Raw genomic sequence first — 11,209 nt, 5'->3', positions numbered from 1 at the left:
AAACAACCCGGATGAGGTACATACAAGTTCAGAAAGAACCTGGACGAAGTGCAAACAACCTGGAAGAGGTACATCAAGAACCAGAGAAGTCTAGAAACGACCTGGATGAGGTACATACAAGTTCAGAAAGAACCTGGACGAAGTGCAAACAACTTGGAAGAGGTACATCAAGAACCAGAGAAGTCTAGAAACGACCCGGATGAATAAAAAACAACCCAGATGAGGTACATACAAGTTTAGAAAGAACCTGGACGAAGCGCAAACAACTTGGAAGAGGTACATCAAGAACCAGAGAAGTCTAGAAATGACCTGGATGAATAAAAACAACTCGGAAGAGCATCACGGCTTAGTCAAACACTAAGCTCAGGGGCTCGGCATTCGTTTCAACTACGCCCGGGGGCTCGAATTCAAGGATGAAAGACCAAGAATACAAGTACTCAAGACTACAACAAAGACAACATATCAAGATCCTTCATCCGATTTCTATTCTAAAGAAAAGTACTCGGAGAAGGCTCGGGGGCTGTGGGATACATAACCCCCCAAAATTTTTTGAAGACAAGAATCTGGACCCTCCAACTTTTGTAAGCAAAAGCAAGAGGCTCGGGGGCTACACTCAGTAAGTATAATTTTTACGAAAAATTGCACCCACCAAAAAAGAACTCAGAGCAACCAAGAAGACTAAAGGGACCCTCTGGCTTCTTGTCCCAACAAGCAAGAGGCTCGGGGGCTACACTCACTGAGTGCACTTTTGTCCAAAAGTGCACATCAGCTGAAGAAAAGACAAAGAAGACCATCTCAAGGTTTCACTTCAAGAAGAACCTGGAATGGATTAACAACAACTCAACAAAGACCAAGAAGAACAAGAAGGCTTCTGAAGCTCATCCATGAGATGCTCGGGGGCTTGTCGATATGGGACCCATGGGGTTTCCCACGGAGAAGAGAGAAGAAGACCTAGTCCAACTAGGATTCCCTACATGTAATCCTACTAGAATTAGTTGCACGTAATCCTACTAGGATCTCTACTTTGTAACCGACTAGGACTCCCGCCTCTCCTGGACTATATAAAGGAGGGCAGGGGTCCCTAGATCAGGAGAGACACATAACCGACAGAACTCACAACCACAACATACCTCGCAACACAACAAATAGTGCAGGGCGCAATATATTATCCACACCAGACTGGACGTAGGGCGCCGTGACTTTCCGGCGTGCCGAACCAGTATAAATCGTTGTCTCCCTGCGTTTACCATCGAGTTCCTGCAAACTCCGATACCCCTCCGAACAAATCACCGTCCCGGGTACCCCGTGATGGGTTGCCGGTGGTAAAACATCGACAGATCAGGAGAGACACATAACCGACAGAACTCACAACCACAACATACCTCGCAACACAACAAATAGCGCAGGGCGCAATATACTATCCACACCAGACTCGACGTAGGGCGCCGTGACTTTCCGGCGTGCCGAACCAGTATAAATCGTTGTCTCCCTGCGTTTACCATCGAGTTCCTGCAAACGCCGATACCCCTCCGAACAAATCACCGTCCCGGGTACCCCGTGACGGGTTGCCGGTGGTAAAACATCGACAGCACCGTGGGCAACAGTGGTGGAGAGTCTGGGCACAGGACAAAGGAATCGGACATGGGGAGGAGGCTGCGAGAAGGAGGACAAGAAGAAATTGAGGAGGAGGCCGTGGGGACTGAGGAGGAGGCCGTGGGGACTGGGGAGTACAGGGAAATTAGAAGTTAAGGTTTGGAGAGATGATTATATACTTCAATCCAACAACTGAAAATCTCTAAAATCATTCCATGGCTACAAACTATCGAGCCACATCATGCCGACCCAAAATTTGTGTCATGCCCATACCGGCACTATAGGCCGAACCTACGGCCCAGGCACGGCACTACCGCGGGCCGGTGGGAGCCGGGGCGAACCGTGCCTGGGCCTGCCGTTGGCCAAATATACCTCGCCGTAAACCTCAAGTCTGTTAATGCGTCCTACGTAGGCTACGTGCAGTACACAGTAAACACAGGACAAAGAGAAATCAAATCAAATCTCACGTCACGTTGACAACTAACCGCTGTTGCCGTAACATTTGCTTATCAGCAGACAGCAGCAGCAGTGCTGCGTCCATATCCATTCAGTTGAAAACTCTACCGGTATGTACTGTATGTAGTAGTGTGAACACGTTCTGTATTTTGCCTAGTTACTGCACCAGAATAACCCTGCATGATCCGCGCAGCGAAAGGAGGGAAAAGGTCAAAAGAAGGGGCGAGTGATGCGTAAACGAAACCACCGGCTCACCTCTCCCGGTAATACCAGTATATATAACCAGACAAATGATCAACGAAGCAGTGCCGATTTACCAGATTAGACTGTAAACCAAGGAAGGCATTGCGTGGTCATGACTTGCGTGGGTGGAGATTGGAGAATTGAAAAGTAGGGGGCAGTGCAGTGCAATAGCGGCGTGTACAGAAAGAAATAAATCAATATCAGGTTGTAGTAGGGAACAGGGGAAGATGGGCATGGCCGTGAGTGCCGATTGGATCGGAAGCCGGGGAATCAATCATTAGCACGCGGAAAGTGATGGTAAATTTGGTGGTAAGGGGGCGATAATGACGACGCCCATGCGGCCCCCGGCCCCCGGCCCGGCCTAACAAGACGACATCGCCCTTTCACACTGAGCCGCGTTTATGTGCATCCTATATACGTACCACATATAAAGTTATTCACGCAAAATAGTGTTATTTTGTTAATTATATATGTTTAATTAATAATATCATTTTAAATAGTTTTGTTTTTTATAATAATTTTTCTCTCTTCACCTGTCCCAATTCCGTCTATCAACATGAGCTTCATATAACTAGCATCGATCAATTCCTTAACTATCGTCGTTTTTCTCCTTTCTTCCAAGCTTTTTTTTCCCATCTGTATCTGGTAGTTGTGCAATTTTCTATTGAGACCAAATCAAGGTGGCCATTGGTTTTCTCTTAGGCACCGTTTGGATCCTTGGAATTGAATTCATTTTAATAATCATAATTTAGACACATATTAATTATGCTAATATGGTTGTATATTGATTATATGTGTATACTATTATTGGCTATACGAGAGATACTTATGTGTTGCATTTATACCGTATGGGAAGCGTGTTATAAGTTGCAAAGTAGAAATATAGCATGATGATCTATAGAATCAATTTCCATCTTCCACCCTATGAATTTGAGATAGGCTTATATGTGAACTTTGAAAAGTGGTGGAATGTCAAATTCCAAGCCAAATAACCTAGTTTATTAAGTAGATTTCAATTCCTCCAAATGAAAGGATCCAAACGGCCCTAGTAAACTCCATTTCTAAAGAAAACTACTATGGAAGTCTTTCACAAATTGTTTAGTTCCTTAGTCTTCTTATAAATTTATCATTTTTACCTTCCCTTTTGAGTCCATAGTTGCCTTTTTTTACCCTAAACCATCACAAGATTCATTACAATTATGTCCATGCTTGCTAGAGCCACTTCTGCCTCAAGCATATCCACCGATCGTCCCATCATTGTACCAACATCCATGGGCACCCCAAGTCTCTTCAAACATACTATAGAACCATCGTTAATGCTGATGAGATGCTAATCTCTAAAGCATGCCACCCATGCCACTCTACCTTGATATCGAGCATGCTGTGATTTTCTGCTTGTGACTAACTTCTTGCAAAGAAACACTATTTGTGTTGCTTGCCCGTCCCTCACACGTGAGCATGGTTAATCAATGGACCAGTTGAATGTAATATATCAAAATTGGATATGTTTTTTATGATTTTGTTGGAATATCGGCTATCGGAACATGTTTCTCTACCAGATACCACAGCCATGTAAGCCATGATTGTTGGAGTTGACATGTAATTATCTGTTTTTCCTTTTTGTTGATGTTGATACTAATGCTAAGGCTCTCCTACTAGAAACAAAAGGGCACAAGGAACAATCAGTGAGCTTAGAGCTATGACGTGAGGATAGGTTGTGATAGTGAGGCACAGAGCACAACGGGGGAAGGAGCGGCACATGGATTGGAAGTGGTTCAAATTTTTTTCATGGGTTGCCTAGCTATTGTTGTCCAACTTGCATAGCTCTTGTGCCTATGTGTAATACCTCCCATAGTTGTGACGTTGGTTGAATTTTGTATTTACTTGTTGTACCTATAACTTTTGAAGAAATTTCTTTTTAATTCATTTATAGTAATACAAATAGAGATTAAACTAATACTTTTAAACTCAAACTTAAATTTAGAATTCATTTTAGGAGAACAAATAATTTTAAAATAAGGATTCACGAATTGATAGGTTACCTCAAAATTATTCTTCCAGTGTGGTTCAATAGCTTCAAATACTAATTTCTCGATGACCTCTGTTAGTCTTGATGTCTTTCTCATCTTTTTTTAAGATGGTTTGGTTGAAACATGAGAAGAGTTTCAAGTTTATAGTCGCTAGAACATTATTACATGATTATATATGATTAAAAAAAATACATGTATAGGTCCTTTTATATACAGATCGAAAACTATTTAATTTTGGAATATCACACGTGTGAAGAAAAAATATTTAAACATATGTGGTATATTTTTTAAAAAAATATATAGATCATCATAAAATCTAATGATGCATATTATTTTTCTTTTATATTCATTTCATAATTTTAATTACCCATTGCTTTTTTAACACTCTATTATATAGATATAATATACTCTCTCCGTCTCAAAAAAAAATATAGCATTCATGTTGGTCAATTTTTTTAAAAGTTCGATAGTTTTTGATAAAGTATTATTAATATTTGTATCTACAAATAAATTTATTATGAAAGTGCTTCAATGATTCACTTAATGCTGTTAATTATACACCATAAATATTAATATTTCTCACAATATTTAATCAAAGTTTTAAAAAAGATTAACTTTAGTGGGACGAAGCCAGAGGTAGTAACAGATAGATTACATGCACTAGCACCGCCATCTCATCTTTTTACTTTTGTTTTCTTTTACCCCGAGGGTGCAGTTATGTGCGAATCTGATCGGGTAAATTTGACAGTTTTACTGTGAAAGTTGAACGCGTCAAAAAGGCTAATTTAATTACGTTAAAATAGTACGCACCAGTATAACTTTTTAGAAGCAGCACAAGCAGTACATCAGTAGTATATGCGAGATGCGACAGACGCCGTCACGCCGACAATGGATCTGCCAGGTTTATCATTGTTGTCGTTTAGTTTTCTTTCCCTTTTTTTTAATCTCCAACAAATAAAACAGCCAGATTAATTTACCGGTTGTTGGCGATTTTTTTTGTTATCACTCATCCAATTTTTCGTCATTACGTTGCGCACCAGGACGCGTTTCCTCCATGCTTTTTATAGGGACCATGCATGCGCCCCCACGAATAACTCGATATCTCGATCATGGACCCCGAATCCTCGATGTCTGCTGGCAAGCTTATGTAAATTCTGCGTTTTGTGACTAGGAACTGTCCCCCTTATTATACCGTAACACACCTGCAATTTTCGTTCGCAATTGGCACTGAACTTTACCACTACTACATAGCGCCCACCGGCCGCAGCACAAGGGTGACATGGCGAACTCGGTGGACGTAGCGATCTTCGTTCGCTTGACTTATAAACCGTACTTTTCAGTTAACGAACAGTATTTTTCTTTCACAATAAATCAGTCAACAATACCTTCAGCCATGACTTATCAGCAAACGAGCCCAAACGAACAGGGCGATGGAAGGTGGCTTAGTATAGCTTGCAAAGATTAGGAAAAGGGGAAATGCAGATGGCATGATCACTCCGTCCCATGATCCGCTGTCGTCGGGCACTAGTGGCATATCACGCACGCACAGGCAAAGGCATATCGTGCCGACCGGGGCGCGAGAGGGACACACACGCACAGTGCATTACAACCCATGCCTCACTAGTCACTGGCTAGCTAGCTACCCCCGCACGGCCCCCACCACCGGAGTAACACGCATCGGTCCGCCGGCCCCCATCGCCCGCCCGCGCGCCGCGCACCAACAAAACCGCATGGCACGCGAGCGTACGCGCGACGCCGCGGTGGCTGACTCCACACGCTTGTTTCTCACGGCGCTCGTACGGTGGGGTCGCGTGCGCACGACGGAGACGGAGACGGAGACGGCGTCTAGGCCAGGAAGGCCACGGCTATATACGAGTTTCTGCATTGCAGTTGCACGCTACTGTTTAATTCAGGCACTAAAGTTTGAGAGGTGTCACATCGGATATTATATGGGTGTCACATTGAATGTTCGGATAGTAATAATAAAATAAATTACAGAAGTCGTCCGTAATCCACGAGACGAATTTATTAAGCCTAATTAATCCATCATTAGAGCATATTTACTATAGCACCACATTGTCAAATCATAGACTAATTAGGCTTAATAAATTCGTCTCGTAAATTAGTCTCAATCTGTGCATTTAGTTTTGTAATTAGTCTATATTTAACACTTTAAATTAATGTCCAACATCTGATGTGATAGGAACTAAAAATTAGAAGGGAACCAAATACTCTCTAAAGGCTAGTTTGAATGTATGTGTATCCATCTCAATTCACATGTGTTGGAGTGAAATGAAATAAAATTTATTTCAATTCCACTCCAATCCACTTCACGTATGTGGATTAAAATAAATACATGCGTGTCCAAACGTGTCCCCGGAGGCGTGAGGCGTCACCGGAGTGCTCTGTTGTTTGTGCGTGCGGTGCGGGGCGGCTAGCGGTGCTGTCGCCGTGTTCGCCCGCGTCGACGGATCGATCGGCCACACATGCGCGTCGCCGGTTTCGCTCGCGCCCTCGGTCCTCCTGGGTGGGGGCGGGGGTGGGGGTGGGGTGGGGGGTGGGGCGGGGGGGTGCTTTCCCGTTGTTTATCTGTCTATATTCTGTGCTCATTTATTTTCTTGAAAAAAGTCAAATCCGTTCTGTTTGGTCCCTCATCCTGCTTGGCCTGGAGCATCAGATTCATGAAACGGCTGTGCAGTGGATGTTATTAGTGCTATATACTGCTATTAGCATGGCGTACCAACCTGAGCAGAGAGTTCAAATTCTTACAGACATATATGCAAGCATGTCCTCTGAGTAGTTGTTGCTGTTACGAACAGCAGAAAAACTGACTATTAGGTGTAAGTATGTCACGAGCTATCTGCATTATCTCGTTTTCTTTAGGCCAAACATAGGGAATCGCCTCTGTAGCAAGTACCTTCCTTGGCTGGCAAAAAATAATGGCACGTCACGACTCTCTCTCTCTCTCTCTCATGCGAATGAGAACAGCATTACATATACGGCCTGTGGAAGAACAACTTGCAAGTCTCAGTCTAATGGAGTGGACCAGCATCACCCCAAACAAGCTAATATTCGGTTGCTCAATCCATCACCTTGTCCACTTGCTTCTGATGAGTTGTGATGATATCTGATCTGTTTTTACACACAACCCAGAAGCATGCCGTGGGACCTGGGGGCAGGCCAGAAGGATAACTGCTCGTTCCATGTCCGTCTCTACAGTTTTGATTGATGTTACTACGGGGCCTTTAAGACTAGACAATTTTTGTCAACTTGCTTCTGATAAATAAAACATACATACAGATCTCTTAATATGCTCACCATTATTAATTGATTTAGGGATATAGTTATTTACTATGATGTCCTCATAAATAGGCCAACCTCCTTTGAAATTTGTGGGGTATTTTAGAAAATGGAAATTGTTCTGTAGCACTACTTCAGCATTACTTTTCAGCGAACGAACAGTGTTTTCCTCTCACAACAAATCAGCATAAGCCAATTTCAGCGAAACGAACTAGGCCGATACAATAAATAAATGTGATGGTCTGCAATTTTTTTTTACTAGTGGGGAAGGAAAAGTGTGCGGATCAAAATTGAATCGATGTATTTTTATGCTAGACATCGTTGTCTGACTTGCATAATTCTTGTGGATACATGTAACCCCTCTTAGAAATGTTCCTTGTGGTTTCCTTTTTCCTATTATCATGATAACATCCGGTTGTGATGTTGATTAGATTCTACTCTAATATCTTTTTTCATGCTTGTTCTATCTGTATTGGATTTTTCCCTACTCTCTCCATCTTAAAATATAAGGTGTCCAAGAAACTTTAGGACCAAATAAAAAGTCTAGCAAAAGAATAACTTGCCTATTACTAATTGGTTAGTTTTGTTATTAACTTGCTTAATTTCATAGTAATGCATAGTTTTGAAAGACATGCATGCATGCCATTAATTTTGGTTACCAGTTATACTTATAGGATTTTTTTTTTGCAAGATGATATTTAAAAAGCATTCATAGATGGGGTTTAAAAGGCACTACCTCCATCCTAAAATATAGTGCATTGTGACTTCTAAAACTTGTACTGAAATATAGTGCATCAATGCCTAGATTTGATAAAATTTATTAAAAAGGAAACCTTAATTTGAGAAGAAACACCTTATTTGGTATTAATCTATGGGTACATGCATCATTTGAGTTTCTCTTAAGTTGTCTTAAATTTTTTGGAATATACTATATTACAGGACAAAGGGAGTATGCACTTATGGATAGATTTGAGTAATCTAAAATACCTAATAATTTCGAACAAATTTTGAATCATCGATACCTTGTATTTTAGGATGTAGGGAGTATATATTTTGATAGACCTCCTAGACTATTACACTATGGATCTAGAGATCAATGTGGTAGTTTTAGCTTTTAGCCCCATGGAGTGAAAGGCGTTACTCTTTTTAACTGTATTTATAATAATACATTCATTTTTGTATGGTTGTTTTTTCCCAACATGTGGAGATCAAATTACCATTTTTTGTAATTTTTAATTTGAACTTATCCATGTAGTTACTATAACAACATTCTTTTTTCTTTCCAATCCGCTTGCAAGTCAAACTATTAGTTTTCATAGTTTTGTTCAAATTTTGCCTTTACGAATTGTTTATAACATGACTCTTCATTTACGTATTTTCTTTCCGCTTGGAAATAAAATTGTTATTTCTCTTTAATTTATCATCTATCATTTGTTATTTATTAATTGTATTAGGTATGCATTTTTTTCGTTTAATCTAAGTTGTTAGACCATCATAAAATCCAACTGTGTATGTTCTTTTCTTTTCTTTTTTTGATTATATAATGTGTTAATTTGTATGCCCTCTTGGTGAAGTGGGTGTTCCTTTTAACAACTATTAGTGTAATAGGATAATAGATTTGCTAAACCAAATACATTCGACATGACTACAAGTTCAGGAATTTCTGGACCCATTGATGACCATCTTATCTTAAAGAAAAAATTGGAGCTCGCGACAACAATACAGACTTCTGCAAGTAGTGACATCACAACTGCTTTCATTTTACAGTTCGGATTCAGGGGGACAGGCCCATGCGCCCATGGCTTATCAGGTAGAAATTTTATAATGATTCCACATCTCATCAGATGCAGATACCAGATTGGCTGCTGCTTTTGGAGTTGGCCAGATAAACTAATGCTCAAGATCTGAGCTTATTAGCTTGCCATCTGAGGGAGAGTGTGATGCTTTGATCCAAAGTCACCATCACATGCGTGCATGCCCATGGAACTCGAATAGCTGGGCTCCTCCGCTGGTAATGTGAGTTGCCATCGCCATGACAGCATCATCACCAGGGGCGGCATCCCCTCAGATTAGGCTGGGCAATAAACAAAAGCCCCTCTGGTGGCATCTTTTCCACTTTCCTCCTGCTTTACTCTGCTTTTATAGTCGGGTATGAGCGGTCTGTGACGTCGATGATGCGTCCCGGTAGTGCCGAGCGGCGGCAACCGGTGCCGAGGAAACAATTGATTCCCCTCCTCGCTTTCAGCGTCAGTCAGTGCACCCGCAACTGACTTTTTATATATATATATAGGTCGCCGATTGGGAGCGAGCTTGGGGTCACTCCTCACTCGACTGCCCAGCCGATGTCAACAGAGTGATCCGTCGCTGTGTGGCGTCTTCTGACGTTGACAGGTCTGCTCCGCCCTTTTCCAATTTTCTATCGACTGTCATCCGTCTCTCCTCTTCTTTTCCAAGATTGTTAGAATAATAGGCAATTTCCATGTCATTTTAATTCCATAAATCAACAGCATGATGATGACATATAAACAATTATTAATCATTGTAATCATGATATCGATTATATCCATGGTGAAAATATATGCTAGATCATATATCATGTGAAACTTATAAAGATCAAAAGCATGTGAACTTGATTCATGAATAACAGAGAGAAACAGATGGCATGATATACATCTCATATCTGCAGCCAGCATAAAGCTACATACGGAACAACAGAACTGAAAGAAGGAAACACATATGCAGAGCATATTTCTAGCATGAACAGACATAAGCATATTTCTAGCATGAACAGATATAAGATATGAAGCAAACTGATGAACTACTGAAACATGTAGAACATAAAACAGAAAGATGATGAAACAATCATACCCTCCCATCCGCGATTCTGAAGTTCCAGCAACGTCCCTTGACATGCCGTAGAAGAAGAAGGTGTTTCCTCCTCCAGGAAGAAGATGGTGACGCCGGCGATCAGGAAGAAGACGACGTAGGCGTACGGAGACGGAGACTCTTCGGGCAGTCGCGTAGGCGCTCCCCAAAAACCTAATTGCCGATCCCCCGAGCAAGGTCTCGAACGACAAGGGCTTCGGAGGCACCTGCCCTCTCGCTTCTCCGTGCGCGCAGAGTTACGAGATGAGGAAGGCCATCGAGCAACTTAATCGTGTTTCTGGATGAGTACTCTCTCTTTAACTGACAAGCCAAGAGTTCCCGGAGGAATGCGACGGGAAGGGAAGATGGAGAGACTCCGGGAGATCAGGAGTCAGACTGGCTTCAAGTTGAAACTCCCGTGGTTAGTGGGTATTAAAAAGATAACACGCCACGCCACGCCCCGGCCCGGCCGGCGGCGCGCGCGCGCGCGTGTGGCACGCCTTTGTCCGTTTCTCAACTTCTCAAATTAGACGGATCAATTCCAATCATTTAAGTTGAGTCAACGTCCTTTTAACTTCCAATCCGGTGCAAATAGTAATACCCACAATTACAAGCCATAGAGTTATTGATTTATTAAATTTATAAATGGGCCTACCCCATAATACATCCAACAATCCCCACCAAACTCTAGGGTTTGTAACTGTATAGTTCCAGAATCATAA

This window comes from Miscanthus floridulus, chromosome 11 (genome assembly GCF_019320115.1).
Source record: "Miscanthus floridulus cultivar M001 chromosome 11, ASM1932011v1, whole genome shotgun sequence".
NCBI lineage: Eukaryota > Viridiplantae > Streptophyta > Magnoliopsida > Poales > Poaceae > Miscanthus > Miscanthus floridulus.
Note: the sequence above shows the minus strand (reverse complement) of the source record.